This window comes from Gymnogyps californianus, chromosome 2 (genome assembly GCF_018139145.2).
Source record: "Gymnogyps californianus isolate 813 chromosome 2, ASM1813914v2, whole genome shotgun sequence".
NCBI lineage: Eukaryota > Metazoa > Chordata > Aves > Accipitriformes > Cathartidae > Gymnogyps > Gymnogyps californianus.
Window position 1 is genome coordinate 23858263 of NC_059472.1, and position 22211 is coordinate 23880473.

The 22211-nt window shown below is 35.6% G+C and overlaps 1 protein-coding gene across 1 annotated transcript in view; it reads right to left on the minus strand.

Annotated features, from left to right (window-relative positions):
* VPS13B (vacuolar protein sorting 13 homolog B) overlaps positions 1–22211 on the minus strand; it is a 484683-nt gene that overhangs the window by 282300 nt on the left and 180172 nt on the right. The gene's annotated exons all lie outside the window — the stretch shown is intronic.

The window sequence follows — 22211 nt, forward strand, 5'->3', positions numbered from 1 at the left end:
CATTCTTGAACGGTGTCAAGACTTATGATCAATATCTTCTCACTCATGGGGATCTAATCAAGAACTTATTAGGGACAGGCTTACTAAATCTCCTAACTAATATTTCTGAATTACAGGAAATCTGTATTAGATTAACCACGCTTAATATATATTAAAGCATTAATTATACTATTATGTAAACATATCTATTTTCAAATCCATTTTTTAACCTCTTCCATCACTGCTAAACTTTTTAAAAAACTTGAAACAAAGTAAAATTTAATTGATTATATACATTTTGATTAATAAATCCAAAATGCTTAGTTCAGTCAGTGTTTTAAATCACTTCTTAGCTAAACTGAGAGCAGGAATTTTACTTTCACTTTGGGGCTTCAGTGAATGGTTCTCTTCATTAAAAATATCAACAACACTGTCTAGTTGGCTATTGTTTACAAAAATTTATTTATTTATTTTTATTATTATTATTTTTAAAAAGCACATAAACTTCTCCAATATGGGCACTAGAAAAATCACAGGTAAGGTAAATTACAAAACTTCATCTCTTAACTAGTAGAAGTGCAGAAAGCTGCTGTCATACATTTAGGCCACAGTGGGAGTTTTTAAATATGTTGTCTTGAAAAACTGATTTTTAAGTGAAACCAGCTTTCACGATTTTACAGTTTCTTCTGAGAGAAATGTTACAAATAAACAGAAACATGTAACCTTTAGTATTATTTTGGCAGTAAGCTGAACACTGCAGCTTTATGATTTTACAAACCTCATTTAAGATTTTTAGCAAAAAAAGTGTTAAGTAAACTGTATAAAACATCTGCACAAGCATTATAAGAACACAGAGTTTATTTACAAAGCAAATATTCCTGCAGATGGCTAACAATATATCATGATGTCTTCAGAATACTAAATTTCTGAGCAGATTTTTGGGGGATGTGCTCCAAGAGCGGTATGTGCTCTTGCATCTATTTTACAGATCAGCAAAAACTGTACCTTTTACAAACTAGTTAGATCAAGTTTTCCTGCATTTGTTAGTGCACACGTCAGACTATTAAAACTATAACAAAAAAGAAAATAACTGAAGAAAGTTCGAAGCAATCAAACATTAAAAGGAATGTTTACTTATAACCATGCTTTAGATACTCCATGCAATTTTAAACTTTTTGCCTGACACCACATGCTGCAGGCCCTATATGGTCCCTACCATGTAACCATAGCACTAGCTAAACAAATTGTTTGCTAATCCAGGTATCTCAGAGCTGTATTTCTATGCTGGTGCTGGAAAGGTGCCACTTCTAAAACGAAGAGGTGAACATAACAGCAAGCATACTATGCAATTTCTGTACCTGTAAGAGGAAAACAGCTAGAGGATTTCACCTCATCTTCATTTTCTTGATATTAAGGGAAATAATTCTGACCAGCTGCTTCTTCCTCAGCTCATTAACCTCATAGTCCTTTATTACGATTATAACACTGCATGTAGAAACCAGATTTCTGGAATAAAATGCAGATGTTTATAAAGTCTTGTGCCTGTTTATAGCTTTATGTTTTGTGATACTAAGTGGATACTTGGCTTTTGGGTTGGGCTTTTTTTGGGGGGGTGTGGGGGGGGTGGTTTTGGTTTTTTTTTTTTAAACTGGTAAGAACATTTAAAAACTGTTTAAAAAGTGACTGATGTATAAGCATTTCAAGCATGCAGTTGTCATTCTAACAAAACTCCATCTTGGATCATGGACTGAGTAATTTTAAAGTTTCATTAAGTCACAGGTTAGAGAGAAAGTCAGTTGATATATACTGTTAACAGAAGGGGCAGTACCATACATGCTGTGTTTCAGTTGCTTCTCGCTCCTTACCACATCATTACTTTTATGTGGAATAAGCTTTATCTGCTTTGTTACTATTGCTGCACAGTGGTTTCTCCTTTTATGTAAGTTTATACCAAGTCCAAAGGTTACTAAAATCACATAAATTTTCTGTAAATATTAATCTATGCTCAGCTATCTCCAGAGTGACAAGTTAGATGCTAAACAGTGTCCAACTGAAGAACACGACAAGATAGTTCAAAGTAACTCTGTTTACTTAGATGTTTTCAGTCCAAGGCAAAAGCAGATGAACAGTTAATATGACTGCCTTGGAAGTTTTCAATTTCATGTTCTTATTTTACAGATATATGTAAAGAAAAGAATCTTTGTCTTTACTTAAAATCCAGAGAATTTGCCAGAAAATAATTTCATGTTGTCAATAGCTAGGAATATCCAAGTTGTTTTTGCCCAGTTAACTCACTTGAGTACTTCCTTAATTTAAGGAAGATAACTTCTATTCAGATCAATCCAGTTGTGTTTGTGGTGTGCCTCAGAAAAAGAAACAGGGAGGCTCATAACAGCAGTCTGCTATAGTTATGGACATATTGGAAGGACATTATTTAATAGAATCTGCTCTAAATTCTTGTACCCTCAGCCGAAAAGCTCCTGCATGGATTGCTATAAAAATAGCAAGGTACACTGAGTAAGCAAGCACCTTATTGTGCTGCTTCTACTGCTTGCTGCTTATGAGAGCATGTTTACATTAGTGTCTGTATCTGTCAAATCTCAGAAGACCCGACAGCACCCTAAGTTATTTCATCAAATGCAACTGTCCCTAGTACCCTTACATATTCTTAGTAACTCAGATGATTATATGCTGAATTCTACATTAATCCTTTTCACACAACCATACAACTCAGAACATCTTCCTGCACAGCAACAAATCTTTATCACAAGCCGCATTATGACTTGAACAATTTGCAGCATGTTTACAAATTTACAAGAAATATTATTTAACAGCCTAAAGGATTTGTATTTTTGAATATGTCTGTCTAGTTCTCCTCGTTTGTCAATACATTCAGCTACACAAGAGCAGGATAACAGAGTTCAATGGATGTTTAATGGATGTTTTTGATTAAAACAGGCTAAAACTGAATTTTATTAAAACTCCCAGCCACTAAGAAAAAGATGTTCCATATTAGAATTACTTCAAATAATGATTAGAAAGAAATACTACGATACTTGTAATCCAATCACAGTAGCATAGTAAGAGTGAAAGAAAACACAAAAATAGTATTTAAATGTAAATGAAACTCAGTTGTGAGAAATTCAATAAGCAAATGTATCCAACGTCAAAAGATGCTGGAGTTCAAAATTTAAGGTATACATGGATGGCAAGATTAACCTTATTAAAACTTTGACTTCTACATATCTGTCTTAGGCCGTGTATTCATAGGCTACAATCAGATCAGATATTCTTTAAATATAATACATGATAATGTATGAAAGTTGTAAGTCTCCTGCCCCAGAAGTATGGTATAAAGGTACTACACCAGTTAAAAACAATGTCTTAAACATCTATTTTGTGTCAGACCACAACTTAATGAATACTAATTGTGCTTAAAAATCAAGGCAAAAAGAAGGGTTCTTGGACATGAAAGATGAGCATTTTTAACATCAAAGAACCTACTGTACACTTCTTTATTAGACATGACTTTTTCACTTAAGCGGAATAAAGCAAATTAATGAATAGATCATTCATGGATCTAATCTGAATTTCTGTAGTTGTGCCCATATCTTATACTCTCCAGCTGTAGTGGCTAGTGAAGCAGTTACAGACACTGAAAAAAGACAGTATTTTATAGACGAGGTTTTGAACGTCACATATTTGATGTGCAACACATTTTATACTCTGAAACATTATTATTATAAGGAGAACACTATGGGGGTAATCCATAGAGTATTTACAATTAAATAACCATTTACTGATAAAAATTCACAAATTAATTCAGTCTTGTATTGTTCTACAGAAGAACAACCATTAACAGTTTCTTCCCGATATCAGAAAACCACTTAGCATTAATTCCTCTAATATATTCTACAGAGAGAGTTTTAATGTAAGAGATACCACTGTTACTGTAATACCTAGAAATGTTGCGATGTACAATTTTTTTTTTTTAAAAACTGAAGAGAGAACATTCTATTTAAAACACTGCTCAAAAATTATATACCGCATTTATTCCCACTCTCACAGGATATGCAGACTAACTCCTCCAGCCCTAGCAAAGACTCATGTCACAAGAGATCACCACATTCAGGAAAGGGATGAGAATCCTCCACAGACGCCACTGGAAGAACAAATACACACAGCTCCCAGCACCTTTCAGCAGAACTAGCCCAACCTCCCAGACAGTCTAGCTATGCCCCCAACTCACAAGCCCCCAGCCCTGTCGGGGCATGCTGGCTGGCACATACTAATGCTGCACATTCTTTCACTCGCAAGTACTGGCAGCAATCTCGTGCTAACAAATGCATAACAGATACACTGCTTGTGAAGTGTCCATGACAGATAACACCAAAACCAGCATTACCTCTGGGTAGCTGGTTGAAGTGAAGCTACAAAAGTAACTTTCACAGTATATGCAAGGATTCTGTCACATTAAATGACTTTTTCTTTTTCCTCGTGAGATATCTATTCTAGCCACAAACTTCATGGTACTCAAGCTTCAGTATAGCATAGGTCAAATAATAAAGCTCAAATGCAACGTAAATCGTTATTACATGAAAGTTTACTTTCCTGCCACTCCTGCCACATTTGGAAGCAACCTACAGTTCTGATTATCTTTTCAGTATTTTCCACTAGTGCAAAATGTTTGTAAATGTTCTCTAAGCTGAAGACTCAAACAGATAGACTTTTGTGAAGAAACTTTTCCTCATCATTCTTTCATTACCAAGTGAGCATATAGTGTAAAATAATAAATTAGATTTAAAATATTGAGAGAAGCTATAATCTCCCTTTCCTGAGATATTATTCACAGGCAACGCAGTTTTCATATTGTCCAATGGAAGCATTGAGTTGCCACACAGAAGTGCATGTTTTTATTGATTACCAAGAAACTGTGGATCCTAAATGTCAGCCCATGAATCACATCTTAGGTTCCTGAAGTAGGAATACATGAGTCAGGCTTCCATGGTAAGAGGGAAGAGGGGGGGAGGGGGCAAAAATCAAAACACTCCAAAACCCAGGAAATATATCTTTTTTCTTTCCAGATCGCTTATTGGATCAAGAAGGAAAAAAGGCAATATCAGAGAATAAGTTATGAAAAAAATCCAGCTTCCTCTAGTCATCGACTATCTCCCAGGCACAGACTAACAGTATGGCCCCCTAAAGAGACCCAGCAGTGCCCTCTGGTGATCCAGGTCAAATTTAGCTGCGTTACCTGGGCAGAAAAGTGGACCAGTGCCCCTACAGAAGCCCCAGATAAAGGAGGAGGATTCTGTCACCTCTGTTGGGGAATTACAAAGGAGCACATCCAATTTGCATATATTTGTACTGTTCTGTGAAATTTCTGCCGCAAAATTTACTTTGTTGGAATGAATAAAAATTACATCTGCATTTGGGGACAAAAATGCACCAATATGCATTGTGTCCAATATACTTGTTGCAAGTTGTCAGTCCTTTGCTAACACTGAAGATGACAGTGGTAGACAGAGCAGTTTTAGAGGATGGGACAACAAAAGAGGCGTTTGTTTTTTTGTTTGCCTAGGTGATTTTTTTTTTTTTTTTTTAAAGTTACGTAAGAGATTCCCACAAGAACATGACAGGTTCCCACAAGAACGTGGTAGGCTAATATGATTTAAATCAACTAAGTGCAGCAGACTGGCATTATCTTTTGGTCCTTTGATAAGTTTGGGAGAAACAGTGGAAAATGGTAGCATGGGAAATTCTGGCAATGTTTTTGGTCTCAGTGGAAATCCAGCATTCAAAAGCCACCCAAAGTATTTAACTGTATGGCAAGATCTACCAGGTTGGATTCCCAAAAGAAAAGCTTAAAATATATATTTTTAGGGCATAATTAATTTAGGTTCTTAATATACTGATATAATTAATTATGTTTTATATCTTATTATCTCCAACTACGGTTACTCTCACTGAGTTCTAATCTTTCTTCTGTTCATTCTGTTATCTGACAGTTTCCTTCCATCTGCCTCATCTTCTTTTGCAATTCTCATGTTATATTATTCCCAACACACCAATATCTTTATTCTCATCAGCATCTTTCCTTATTCCTTCAAATGTAGCCCCTCAAGCACATGTAATATTTTCACTTTCAACCCATCAGCATACCTCATACTCTTACAGACATGTTGTCCTACACCTACCCTTTTGGTTTTGTTTCTTAACTATGTCAAGTTTTCTGAACCTGTAATATAGTTTATTTTTTGAATGTACCATTTATTTTTACAGTGTGACAAATAATTTACTGTAATCTCATTTGAAACTCAATTTTGGTAACTGAAGTTTTATGACAATCATTATATATAGGTCTCATAGCAAATAATTATCACCTATAAAGTTTCTACTAGGTATGTATTATTTCTATTTGAAATTTAAACAAAAATAATCACAAAAGCAGTTGTGCTACCTTGCATACCTTTTGATGCTGTAAGCCAAACATGAAAGTAGCCTTTCAAATATATTCTTCAGTTGAATAGATTTAACTGGAACATAAATTAAAAGGAACACAAATTCAGAAACGGGGAAAGTAAGCAAAACTTTAAGATGGTATTTTGGGGTTTTTTTTCAATAAAAGTTATGGTAATGGACAAGAAACTTCCACATATTTTGGATTCTCATTTCACGTAGATTCACTGGAATGGTGCTGCAGAAGAATCTGTTAGCTCAGACCATGTGGATCTCAAGTTTTTTCTCTCAAGGAAAATAAGGCACAGGACAAGGAGTATGTCACTCAGCTCCACTTCAACAGCTGTTCTTCCACTCCATTCTATGTCAGCTAATTTTTCTCTGTAGTCATTTTACTGCTATCTCCTGTGCAACTGGCTTTTGCGTCTGCCCTAAAATGGCACAGAAGAGCAGCAGATTCATTACCACTGAGCATGACTTTAATTCTTATCTGGCTACACAGTGGGTTCAGAAGTAAACATTCTTTTAACCTAATTTCTTTCCTAAAATACTATTACCCCTGCTAATCCATATTATATCTTAACTATCAATAGCTAATTAGGGACATGAATAATATGTTGCTGAGCTACTGTTTCATTTTCCATAGTTCAAAAAATGTTTCCACTCCTTTTCTGTTCATCACAGTAAAAAGCAGCACACACTGTCAGGCACATGATTTGCTGATCTGTGCCACTTAGCAGCACTGCCTGTTTGGAAGGCAAGTTGCTAAAAATTACAATAGAGAATGAACACTTTTGTTGCTAACAGATAATCATGCAGAGCTTGCTATCCTTACAATAAGGGGACATTTGTAATTTCTTTTTTCATTTTGTCTTTATTTATGTTATGTTGTGTTAGTTTAATTCCAATATTGCAAATGAAAGCCTTAATCTTAAAATAAATCTGAAAAGTACATGAGTTACTAAAAAGATAACTTACTAGTATTTACAAAGGTTTACTGTAGATATAAAAGTTGTTGTAAATGCCTACATATCCCCAATTCCTTCTCCCACAACAATGAACAAACACTATTGCCTATTTTTTAAAACAAATTTGTACTTCAGAGGCAAGATAATGCCTTTTCATTTGAAAAATGAGTTTTATCAAATTACACACAGGATGAACATAAAATAAGGGATTCCATGCAGCTGAAGAGAAGGAAAGATTTCCTAGATACCAAACAGGGGAAAAAGTATGGCTGTATGCAGCAAAAGTTGTTGTTTGGTACCCGTTTAATGGTCTCAAAATGTGGAAGAAACCAAAAAGCATACTTTCAGCAAAAAAAGTCATTATTGACTACATTTAATAGAAATTGTTGTTGTCACTCTGTGCAGAACAAATTTAATGTTGCAAATGGTAACGTATATCAGCATGTTTAAAACAAACTGGAGTTAAGCAAGCATATAGTGTAAGTATAACACTGTCTTTGTACTTGTAAACATCCTTTCCACACAGAGCCCTTTGGGACATTCAAAGAATTTACTGAATGAGCTACTTGGAATAAATAAAGAACACTCAACTTGGCCTGTAAGAACACTCGACTTGGCCTGTAACACTAACTGATTTAAAAAAAAAAGTTTTAACTGTTCCCCTAGTTGCCTGGAAATGGCCATTTAAAAAAATGCTGCTGTGGCAATAGTAAATCTTTATTAATTCCTCATTTTTGGATTTTCCTGTATGGGGCTTGTTAAAAATAATCTTTCAATCCAACCAGTTTGGAACTGAAAATTTAGTACTATATAGTGTAGTGAACCACACAAAAGTACTGACAAAAAGGTAAGTTACTCTTTTTTTTTTTTTTTTTTTTTAAACTTATTCACAGAAACCAGTTAATTCTGGTGGTAAAATTAGCTTAAGTGATAGTTACATAACCTAAATGAGAAGATGCATTTCTTCCAGTGTATTACTATGCTTAGCTTTAACAAAAATCACCTTTAACTCGGTTACATGTACCAGCTACATGACTTTGTTCAAAAGTTGTTAGAGATGACCTGCCAAATTTTATTTTATAAATCTTGAAATGGATTTTAAAAGTTTGCAGCTACGCTTATGTAAAATTCATTTACACAGAAAGTTTAAGTGCTTGAATCTCTATTTAGCAGTAAGATGATTTTCTAGAAAACTTGTGGGCTACAGGTGCATTTGCAAAATTAAGTTATAGTTACTTTAAAAGTGCATTTCTTTTCAAGTTATCGGTTTGAGAGCATCAGCACCTACCTTGCCATACCTTTTTTTGTTTGAATACCAAGCAAATAAAAGCAAGTTGAAATCTAAGAGCTCAGAGTTGACAAAAAAATACTTTAAAAACTGCTTTATATACAAAATGCCTTCCCTACATCCACTGTACGTTCTGACTATATCCATATGGGGGCAGTAATGTTAAAGAAAATAAAACACTCTAAAGCAGTCACCTTAATTAATTTGTCCACAGACAATTTCTTAAACACAAGGTTCTCAATACAATACTGAAAAAAAAAAATTTTGAAGGCTACTGCTCCTCAGAACTCTGTTTAAAGGGCTACCACAGTAATCGCTCTTTTCATCATCCAGAGCCTAGATCTATTTCTCTGTGTATTTAATTGTCCCTATGAATAATCTACCATTATTTTTGCATTGTACTTACTAAATCTAAAGCAATATCTAAAATGCAGCACTGTCCTAAGACAGGCAGCAGATGGGGAGGAACTCGTTTGTCCATAGTGTCTGAAGAAACAAGGTGCTGAAACAGCCGTTATGGATTGTCACCAGAGTAACACTTCCTGGATTAGGAGAACTTTATCTCAATGTAAATTATTCTACCAGGTCAGCTGCCTTCCCCCTCCATGGAGTAGCTGGAATCTCGGTGGGATAACCTCTGCCTGGACATTCAGAGCAGCAGCTTCTCCCTTGAATTGAAGCTGACCTGAATCAACAGCTCTGTCAGACTCACGAATGTTTTTTCAACCTTCATCCTGTACCCCTCAGGCACACTTTCCCAAACTAGCTGCAAAAAAACACCATCACATGTATCTCTGAAAAAAGCCAGTTCTTCCACAACCTTTCCACAAAACCAGATGATTAAATCACCACCAATTATTCAATGGCTTCCTGAATGTACTGGTAATCTACAGGGAAAAAGTCATTTATTGGTAGGTGAAAGGCCGTAGGAACACAGCAACGAGCTCTACAATTTATTAGAAGACACAGACCAGGAATATGAGCTATGGAAGCATAAATGTTTGCAATGTTTCCCAGAAAATCGCCCAACTAAAATCAAAACGAAGAAATTATGCCAAACATACCGTGATCGTTACCCTGATCCCTTCACTAAAACTTACCATTACAGTCCCCCAAACAGCCTTCTGACATTCCTACCACAACAGATTTCAACCTTTTGTGGCAAAAGGGTTGGGAGGAGCGCCTGTGTGAAAACGGACCCTCTAAGATGCAGTCTTTGTACCATTCAGAATTTTGAAAAACCCCTAGTTTAACACAAATTACAATGTACTGTAATGTCATAAACCAACCAAAAAAAAATTAGAAAGCTTCTTTTGTGTTCAAGATTCAATGACAACTACTTAATAACTTATGCAGAAAAAAATCATTCAAAAGTGGAGTTAATCACATCAACAGAACTCCAAACCACTATTATAGCTGTGCTACTTGGAGATGGAAATTATATTACAAGGTTATCTTCTGAAATGATACAATGCTTAATTGGCTCTAAATACCATCAATCTAGGTGGTAAAACATGTTGAGTCTACTCAATAAGAATCACATGGTTGCCTTAAAAATCAAAATATCCTAAAACCTACATCATGTAAGGTAAAAAGGGTATGGCATTTGCATCTAATTTTGAAAAACTGAGTGGAAGCCTTCTTGTCTCCAACTGTGTATATACATTTCAGGATGAGAAGAGCCATTCCCATTACCCTTCAATGAAGGCAAACCTATTTCTCCCTCACTCTGCATTTCCCAAGGCCAAGTCTCTTGTCTCTTCACCTTGCAATCTCCTCCATCCTCTCCTGCAGCTCATCCAGCCATTATTCATAAACATCTCCCAACCATTCATTCAATTATTCACAGATTTTTCTTCTGTTTATTCTCACAAAATCATAGAGCAGAGGGAAATAGGAAAGTAACCGGAAATAAGACTACTTTGAACTGTAAAAAAAAAAAAAAAAATCAGAGTCCAGGAATGATACTTCAGACAAAATCACAGTTATTTGTAAATACTCATTTCATCTTAGGACTCAAAATCCCAAATACCACTGAATTTCCCACTACACCGGGAAATAAGCAGATACATTCCACAAAACAATATAGTAGTTGATACAAATTTGGAACAATTTCACAAAACGTTCTTATATCAACAAGATACGCTTACTGAGCTCCCAGCCACTTTGAAAAAAAAGAAAATAACTTAGTTCTCTATACAAGAATACAGAAGTCAAAGTTCAAAACCTAGATTTGAAAAATTCTAATGAGGTCTGCAAAATGACATGCAGTACCACAACTTACTAGATGTAATTCAATCCCCATAGAAAATTACTTCATATCTGTAGATGATAGCTTATATTTGTTTACTTTTTTTTGCTAAGGGGTTATCAGAATATCTGTGACTTCTGTAAAAAATTAAAAGGAAAATGAGCAGAAAACTTCTAATTTCTTACTGTACTACACAAATAACTATGACTGGCAATGTTATCCAACAATTACGATGCATAACCATTTTGAGAGTTAGAAGGAAGGAAAATGGATAATGGGATGGGAGAAGACTTAGACTATAATTATAAATACATGGGAGCCACCTAGTCATTTTGAAGATGCAACAGCCTGATGTCACTTCTGAAGTAACTGGTCAAACCCAAAGCTTGACTTGCAGTTTTCAAAGCAGCAGTGATGAGCTCTGTTACTTTTGAGGCAAGCAGGGACTGTATTAGGACTAAATGGCACCCGCACTTAGAAGAGAATGACAACCTTGAAGTAGATTTCCGGGGCAAGGAAAGGAAAGCCTTATTATCTGTGTCTGATCATTAGTTCACGGAACAGACACTTTCCTATATAAAGGGCAGAAAAGGGTCAGAGCCACAGAGCATGTCTAGTGATTATGTTGATAGGTTATCATGCCAGCCGACAGCTGGGGGAATTGTGGGGTGCATTACACATGAAGTTGACTTTATGGCTGCAAAGATATCAGCTTTCTTCATAATTTGGAACTAACAGGGAGTTTCCTCTTAAGGCAGATGAATTTTTTCTGGCCATTTGAGAAGGATCTTGGTTGTTAATGCTAAGAACCTGTACAAAGAGACAGAATGCTAACAACTGTCTTAATTGAACTTCTGACCAGAATACCCACAGAGATGCAGACTAGCAGAGCTACTGTATCAGATAAAATTCTTTCCCCAGACATTTGTTTGTCCTATTCAATCAGGATTTCTCAGATAAACATTTTGGATTTGGCACTAGCAATTCTAATTTTGCTTATGAAAAGATGTGCTGAAAGGTTTTGGTTTTGAAAAGCAAACATGAAACATCCCTGGTGCACAAGTTCATACTGAAAGAAAGAAATCTCACCATGTATTAATCCTTGTGGGCATATGGGGTTCCTGGTAAAAACTCAGGGGTGCTAACCTGTCCACCTAAATCAAGAAGGTATTGTGTTCTCCTTAAGTAACAGAGCAATGTGGCAACAGGTTCCAGGTACTATTCTTTGAGTTTCTGTTAGTAACTGTTGCCTGACTAAAAAAGAAAGGGGGAGGGGGGGAAGAGAAAAAAGAAAGGGGGGGGGGAAGAGAAAAAAGAAAGGGGGGGGGAAGAGAAAAAAGAAAGGGGGGGGAAGAGAAAAAAGAAAGGGGGGGGAAGAGAAAAAAGAAAGGGGGGGGAAGAGAAAAAAGAAAGGGGGGGAAGAGAAAAAAGAAAGGGGGGGGGAAGAGAAAAAAGAAAGGGGGGGGAAGAGAAAAAAGAAAGGGGGGGGAAGAGAAAAAAGAAAGGGGGGGAAGAGAAAAAAGAAAGGGGGGGGAAGAGAAAAAAGAAAGGGGGGGGAGAGAAAAAAGAAAGGGGGGGGGAGAGAAAAAAGAAAGGGGGGGGGAGAGAAAAAAGAAAGGGGGGGGAGAGAAAAAAGAAAGGGGGGGGGAGAGAAAATAGACTTTGGCATATGTACTTTTTAAGTCATTGAGTCTAGTTCCCTTACCACAAGGCACCAAAACACATTATCCAGTTTTACCTACTGGGTTGAAAAGCTTCCTGTTACCTAAAAGACAGCATATTCAGAGTTTAAAAACAATTGTAAGCACACTGCAATAAATAAATCAATCCTGAACTCCAGAGGTTGTAAGTCAGGCTATTATAAAATTTACTGCCCAAGTTGAGTGGAATGTGGAGTGATTTTTTGCCTCTGATCCTTGTCAGACATTCCTATTTATTTCAAAAGACATGGGGGGTTCCCACTCTCTCAAAGGGATAGGATCAAACTATCAGGTATCTTTAATTTTGTTAATTATCCAATCCAGCCACATAGGCATTTAAGCCAACCTAGGACTGCTCTGACACTGACAGCAGGATGTAACCAACCTGTGTGCTCCTAACCACAGCACCTGCAATATTCAAAGAGTAATCAGACCATCACCCTTTCACTGACAACTAATTATATCAGCTAAACCCAACAACAAAACTATGGGATTAGATACTGACTTGCCTATTCTCTTAAAATTAAATGTCCAATATAAAGTTAAGCATAGAGAGAAAAGAGCATTTGTATATACATACATATATATACACACATATATATGCATACATATGTGTATATATGTACTTGGTCAAACTTTTTGTCTCCCCTACTTCCTCATCATCCCCCTTTAAATCAGTCTAGTATCCACCTGTTTTTTATTACATAGTTAAACAATTGCATCCAAACATCCCAAAAGACATCAAAATATTTCACTTGCATCAAACTACTAGTTCAGATTGCATTACCTGTTACCTGTAGTGCAGAGCCTTTACAGGATGATGGAACAATTAAATCCATCATTCATGTGAGATAATTATGTACCATATCATTTATTTGTTTAGGCTTGATTTTCTTTCTGGGCACCTCAGATTGCCAAAAAAACAAAAAGGCAGTCAGGATGGCTATCATCTTAAGTCTCAAGCAGCTGTAAGACACTGTTCCAGCCTCTTCAGATACCACGTATGGACAAGAAGATTTCCCGCCTTATAAACAACAACACATGCATACACACTATATATATATTATCTACATCTTCCACACACAGACACTCGCTTCTTACTATCAGCATTTAGTTTCTTTCACAGATCTCAGATTCAGTATTAAAAACCAAAGCTTTATTCATAATATGATGTTTGAAACATATACTATGGTTTCATGGACCAGGTCCATTAGTACTCAGCAGAAAACACAGGTAACTGCTGGGCTTTACTTTGGATATGCCAGTAGTTACTTGAAAACATATCAGAGGAAACTCGAAAATACTCCTCCCCTCTTTGCTGACCTCTCCTCGCTTCATCAGCAGCAAGGCTGACTGGGTGACCTAACAAGCCTTTTCCATCTCTTCCTTCTATGCTGACAGGCTCACAAAAGAAAAGTTTCTGAGGAGGACTTTCAGTGGAGATGGTGAAATGCAATGCACAACGACAACATAAGAAGAATAAAGAAATGAATGAAAACAGAAGACACTTGGGAGATTGGCCAATCTTTGCCACTCCAAAGAAAACTGACTTTTTTGCCATTTGGGCATCTTGTCGACAACAGATGAAACAAATGTTTTAGCCTTATATATTTTTCCTACTACAAAATACAACTTTCATATAATATTACCATTAAAAAATATATTCACTAGTTTCAATCTCATGAAACATTTGTTGACTGAAAAACGTGTATGCATTTACACACATATAGAGAGTTAATAATTGTTGATAATTTTCTATCATCACAATGAATTAACTTTCAGAGCAATAAAATATAGCCAAGGATCTATTAATAATTCTGCAAAATAATAGATGACAAGTGTGAAATCACTTCGCAGGTTGTAACAGTGCTTTCCAGTAATACTACTGTAATTAAGAATCTGTCATCATTGCTACTCAAGACAAAGCAATGCAAGTGTTTATACTTTCAGTCATAAAAATCAAAGCTATTTTCCAGGAAATAAGTTGTGTTTAGCATCCCCATTCTTTTCCAATAAAAGCCGTGGTCAGGAAAAGTAGCCTGTTGCATTCATGTAATCAGGTTTTGTATCTTTTCTTATAAATCTAATAAACAGAAGCATATAAATAATTATGCTAGTATTGTCATTTCCCAGTATTGCAAAAACATTGGAAGGAGCCTGTCCTGCAGTCTGCAATTCTAGTACGCACAGTAATTTCACTAGTGGATTCACAACCAGATAAATATATCTTTTTTTTTTTTTTAAATGGGTATTTCAATTATATAAAACATTTCTCCTTATCACAGTAAGACTATTACTAGAGAACTTCCCTTATTTTTAGATCATTCTCCTTTTTACTCTGTCTTCTTTACCATCTGTGCTTAGGATTCTCTCCATTACAGTCCTGCAAGCCCACAAGCAGTCTAAACAAACAACTGCACAAATTAACCAACTAAAAAAACTCTTGAGGAGACCTGTCAAGACAATAATGCCTAGTGTTGTGCTTACGAGGGTGCGATCGCTTTCTGTTTTTGGCGAAGTATGGCAAACTTCTCACTCTATCCCAATAAAACCAAACCCACTCTCATGCCATTAATTTAAAGCACTGCCCTAACCCTGCTAATGCTATCACTGCAGCTACTGATTACACTCCTCCACAGCAGCAGAAAGTCTATTTTCTCCTTAGAAGACCTCACCGAAGAGGAAACAAATAAATAAGCAGCAGAGAAAGAAAAGCTTGATAAGAGAGGTGTTAACAAAGGATGTCCTGTCAAAGAACTGTGCCACAGACAAATCTATAAATTAGCTGCATAATCCAATGAGACTATAGCAACAGCTCTAAAGCCTTAATGCCTGTTCTTTATCAGGCGAAGACAGATCTAGGTCTTTGACATTTTAATGAAGTAGAATTATTACTGATTTGGGTTATCAAACCAAGAAGCCGGCAAGAGTGAACCAACTGGCAGCTAGCTGATCTTTTCAGCATCAGCCACTTACTATTAAGAGAGATAAAAGCTTCACAGACTCCAACTATTTCTACTTACTTAATACTTGAATTATGGGACTGTGGTAGAAAAGTACTCACTATCTTAAGAGACATTTAGGCTTTTTCCAATAAATACAAGAAAAAAAAGAACCTACAAATTGGTACATTAGGTCTAAGCTTTAACTTGAATTCTCTGTCAAATGTGAAGTATATGAGCAGTGTCCCTGAATTCTGACAATCTAAAAAAAAAAAAAAAAAGAATTGTTACAGTTCAGCTTCCTACAACTGTTCCTTTTGCAGTGTATTAAAAACAAAACAAAAAAACCAAAAAAAAGCAAAGGAAACAAACAAAATAAATTTTATGGCATATCTGCTTCACTAAAAGGATTAAAAGGAGCTGAGCAATTTTTTTAATCCACATTTTAAGATTATTTATGGTAGAATGATAATTTTGCTCCTATGATACCACAGTCACAGTTCATGTGATTAAGCATCAAACGCCTTCCAGAAATTCATGCTCTTTTAAACAAAACACTGGAGCAGATCTGTGTAAATAACGTAAATACATTAAACACTTTTAAAAAGTCAGTCACAACATAAAATATTTGTCACAACTTTATTCTTACTCCCCAAGCTTGAGGATTCAGATGATTAATTTTAAATGTTTGCTTCCTACATTTGAGAAGCAATATAACTTCACAGTTTCTGCAAGTTTCTTACTAGCCCCCAACTTCTCTTTTTAAGACCTTCTAATGCGCTTATTTTCTTTTTAAAAGGTATACGTGATACTCCTGAGGTAAAAATATGGCGATCGCTGGGCTTAAAGGAGCAGAAGGGGACAGCACAGTAGAAAGAGGTAAAGGAAATTACTGGAAACATTCCTTTTATGAGGTTCCTTGCATTACATGCAGACTAATCTGGCTTTTGTTGGGCTAGCTTTCCAACCCCTTCTATCATTAGGAGACTTCCTATGTTCTCTTCTGGCCCCAAATCTTACTAGGTTCATGACCTTTTCAGCAAACAAATATAAGTTTTACTTGTATTGGCATAAGACAACCTCGTTGAAAAGTTAAATAGGATTAAAGAAAGGCTCTTGCTATGAACAGCTGAAGAACCATTTTTAGTTTCTCGGGAAATAACTCATTCCTGAGCCTGGGGAGTGCATATGTAAGGACCCTCTGGGTCTTCCCCAAGTGCTAGCGCTCAGGAGAGTGCATGAGCTCTAAGACTTCTAAAAGCTCCCTACGACTTTGGTGAGGGCCAGACACACACACTGATGCCAATGGGGACTGTGAACTCAAGAACTCTAAACTTGATGGATAGAGTGGAGGTACTGTAACACTGCTTAAGAATCAAATTGTATTTACAATTTTTTTTTTTTCAATTTTTTTCCAAATGGAACAGATCTATACGATGCTTCTTCACAAATGATGCAACACTTTCAAATCGCCTATTAAATTCCATGTGAGGGAAACTTTTTCCTCAAATCTTTGAAGATTTGCCAAAGTGGGTTTATTAGTAAATACCACACTTTCAAGTGAATTAAATGTGGCTAGAGATTGCACATTAATCCACTTTTGGCTGAATTCCGTTTTCAGGCTTCTACTCTCACAACAAGCACTATCATCCAGTTTTAAACCAGACTACACAACCATCAATCCTAGACAGACATTAAAAACTCATATTAGCTGAAGGTTTATATGTTTTACCAGTCAAAACCAATGTTGCTTCTTTCATTCTAGTGAAGCGGGAGTAAATACGTAAGTAAATATTGTCCGCTTGTGTCTTATTCATGCAGTGTCTTACATTCTAAGATTCTGTTTTGAAATAACAACAGTTCATAAACTGAAATATCACTGATCCTTTGGTAAAAGATTTAAGGTATGCAATTTATATTGTTCTGATGTTTTGTCATCATCCAAGCAATAAATATACCTTTTTAAAAGAAATGTGAAGCACAACCTCTAAAATTTTCATCTGTAATCATCATTCTTTGCTTTTCCTGAAGCAGCGTACGGAGTAATTCTTCAAAGAGATGACAAAATAATTATCAAAATCTTCTTACTCCGTTATTAACTGTCACTTAAGAGTAAATAGCTAACATTTTACATTAAAAACTACATTAAAAGCAAATTATACAGATAAATTGTCCTTAGTAATAAAAAGATTCTAATTAAGCAGCAGATCTTGCAAATTAAGAGCCTCAACAGAAACTTGATGCACCATTATATTGGAAGTTAAAAGAAAAGGTTCAGTACCCCACATTTTATAATCATGAAGTAAAAGTGAACACTTGATTAAAGACCCATTCCCACATTTCAATTATTGAGAATTTGTTTATATTTAATACAGACTTAAATACATGAGTATAAAAAAAAGGAAATAAACTAAAAGAGATCTGAAACTCTATCTAATTTTTATCTTATGATTCTAAGACCTGATTGTATAATACTTGGAGTTGCCATTACACACTCTTTAGTTTCCGAGACTATAATTATAGTTATACCGCTGTCAGCAAAAGTTGCCCCGTTAAGCCCACTTACCTTTTTTTGGTGAAGGAAAAAATATAAACTAACCCAGTTTGGCTTAATGAGCACCTAGTCAGTATACTTCTTGTGCTCCGAGAATTAATACTGGTTACATTCCTTCAAAGAATAACATGACCTCTGAGGGTTCCTCCAGCTGCTTCTCTCAAACCACTGCCATCACCTCATCTTATCTGGCTTTCAGCCAGCTTGCTCTCATCCAAATCTTGTATCTTCATTAGGCACTGACAAAGGCACTATCCAAAGGGGACACATGCAGCTGGGTGCCATCAGTGCAATGCACTGTTCCATGGAACAGTACAAAACATACTCAACAGGTTAAAACTCAAATATTTCAAGCCTGCATTTTAAACCAAACTTGTAACTTTTGCTATCAAATAAGAGAAAAAAACCCAACAAACCCAAACTTTTGAAGTAATCTGAATGACCAGACACAAGTGTGAATGAACTGAGACACTTGACTGCATCTTACTGAGAGCACATCTGAATGCCTACAAGAGTGGGGCCAGCTGCAATCTTAGTCTTCACTACTTATCTTCCATGTACTTAATACGTCAAATGTAATGTCCAAGACAATTATTGGTGTTAAGTTGCATATTACTCTTTTAAAGTTTTTTCTTCATCTATTTTTGATTTCTAAAATTCAAGAGGAAGGGCAAGTACCGCAGAATTCTACAGCTTAAGAATTTACGAAAAAAGCTCTGAGGAAGATTAGTAATGGCTCTATATTTGTTAACTTACCAGACAGTCTTTGATTATTATAGAAATCCTATCAGTACCATGTACTAAGTGAGAGACAGCTGTAAGTCAAGATCCATCCACCTAATTAACTAATTCTGCTGAAAAGCAGGTGGCAGAACTTCCCTGAATTAGCCTTCAAATATACAGATGTACTTGAACATATCTTTTGAAAAAGCCCACACTTGGTATTAACATTTCCAGTAATAGAGAATACATTGATCGCCCTTCATAAATTGTTCTAATCATCACCTTCATTAAAATACACACCTGAGTTTAAATTGTTATAGAATCACTGTTCAATCTTGTTAGATTCTCAAAAGCTTCAAAAATCTGTTTCCTTACCAATATTCATAGATTATAAAGCTATCTCTTAACTGCCTTTTAAATAATCTTAATAAACTAAGACACTTGATTATTTAAGACAGGTAAATTACACAAGCCCATGTATATTACATCAACATTACAACATGATATTTATTGTGCTACTGTTCATTTTAACAACATTTGGCTGATAGAAGCAAGCATCTCACATTCCACTTTCCCTCATGACCATTTTTACTGGCATTAATTGTACTCCATATGCATATAAGACTCCATACGCCTATTCCATAATTTCTCTAGAACTGGTATCAGCCAGCAATGCTAGTACTACAAAGGTTATCCTGTCTCTCTTTAAACCCCTCCTTCACCCCTTACACCCAAAAAACCAGCACCTGTATTCTTCCAGTGCTACAATCTCGTTTTCTCAAAGCTTAGTGAAAATTAAAAGTAGTGATCTAGACTGATGCTCACCTCATTCTTTCATTTATCTTAGATGCAAATGTGTAGATAAACACAAGTGCCAGTAAACAGGCAAATTTGAGTTTGTCCAGGTCTGCCCTGTGCCCCTGTCTAGTATCAGACAGCTAAGACTATCTACTTTTAAAATTACCTCGTAAGCAATTTTCCTAATGTTTAGTTTATCATACCCCCACTGTTTAGTGGTCATTTCTTTTTCCTTGAATCTGAATCAGTATTTATTCCCAAAACAAGCTGCATCCTTTCTCTGTAGTATCAGTACTTGTCATTCCATATCATGAAACTTTATTCTAATGCAACTTCCTGTTTGTACTTCAGCAAGAAATACAAAAATCTTCTGTCTTGTGGAAAAAAAGACACTCCCCACTCCAAAACAAGGACTATCTGTTTCAAATCACAATTATCCATCCCTTCTTGCTGTCATGTATCTAATAAATGTTACAGGGAGAGCTTAAAGCCCTTCAAGCTAGCCATTCTGACGGAGCAGCACTTGAACACCGAGTAGCAAGAGGATGAAGTGACCAAGTCATTAAGGACGGGGAATCTGATCAAAATCCTCAGATTGACAGTTACGGGTGGGCTTTACTGTAACACAAATAAATACACCTGCTTCACCAGACCTGATCTGGGCCCTCAACTAACAAACATCACTCTTACACAGAACAAGAAACAGCTCATCCATAGATGTTTTCATTCCCTTTACACCAAATTCAAGATCAGGTCATGCCTGAACAATGTAACTAATTAGCACTGGACTTGGATAAAAGTTTCACTGCTTGGTTCCTTGGGAACTATGAAGGAAAGTATTGACTATATTTTCCCCAGAAAAGCAATTACAAATTCCAGGAATTTAAATTAGTTTAGTCAAATGTTTCCCAAAGTACTACTTTTGAAAAGAAAGTAAAGGTAATGCACAAGCAACCTTCCTCTTAAAAGAAAATCTCATTATAGTATATTTAAAGGTAATGCACAAGCAACCTTCCTCTTAAAAGAAAATCTCATTATAGTATATTACTGCACAACTAAAGAACATAATTTATAAGACTGTTTTGAAATAGGAACAATTTTTAAAATTGTGTTAAAACCAAGGGGATGACCTTCAATTTTGCTCCTTTCACCAAGACCAAATTAAAAGAAATGTATGTAGCTTAATTTTTAATTACTTACTTACATTCATACCACCAATAAACTTCAAAGTCCGTTTTCCAGCAAAGAGATCCAACTGTTAGCTTAAAAAAAAGAAAAATCCCAATGCTTTTATCTCTTAGCTACTGTCTGCAAGGATCTCCTCCAAAACCCCCAAGTAAGGACTTTATGCATGCTCAAATCTTACATCCCATCCTGCATTCATTACTTCACCCCATTAACATTCCATGGAGAGAGCCCTTTGCTAGTTTTATGAGGCGAAACCACAGAATGTCAGGTTAACAAAGCCCTGCCGAGAACATTCCCCTCAGTAAAACTGTTCATCGGGAGTCTGTTTACATAGATTTGCAACAAATTATTAGCATTATGGAACTGGAGGAAAATTAGAAAGGTTGGTAATAAAGATACACAACTTATCTCTATACCCACAAATAACACTTTCTTCATCACTGATATTATTTCATCATATCATTGTTTGTTAACAGAAATTAAAAACATAATTAGTATACTCTCTACTACTTTATCTCAGAAATTTTTTTTTTCTTTTTTGCTCTATACTTTGTTATAGGGTGGTAAAACGGAAAGGTTTTATGGCTTGTAGGACATGTGGACTGGATGTTTTGTGAACTATTCTGACTTAAAATTATTATTACATTGGAACCTGCAATTCATTTGATGATGTGGATGACCCAAGTCTATATTCTTATAGTCCACATACATAAAATAATAATTAAAAAAAAACAGGCCGGGTCTGTTATTCTGGGCTCTGCCTCACCAGTATTTAACATAATTAAATGAAGAAAGTAGTAGTTGTGGAACTTACGTCTGAATAATATTAATTTGACAATTAAACTATTATTAATGCACAGATCAAAATTAGTGTATACACCTACACATATATCCATAATAATACACAGGCACAACATTCAGGCGTTTACACTGTATCCCATCAGTACTCCCTCCACACCATCCACATCATCTGACCTGTCATGCCTGTATCTTGCTGCTCTAGAAGCACCTCAGGTGCTTACAGGGCTTTAATTGAAATCCTCTATATTCATTTCTTCCTATTTTGCAAAGAAACAGTTCTTTGTATTTTTCAACAGGGCCATAAGAACGCTTGTATTCATATTAGATTGAATAACACTGTGAAAGTACACAGATTTGTATCTATAAAATAAATTTCACTCCTCTAGTAGGAGTGAAATTAATTAATTAGTTATCCAGTGCTTTACCCAGCTTGCAAAAAGGGAGAAATTAGATGCTACCTTTATTTTAGTTTTAAGAAAGGATGAAAAGACAAATCAGAAAACTAGATGTTAAATAAAATCTATAACGGAAAAGAATGCTAAAGAAATAAAGCAATATGC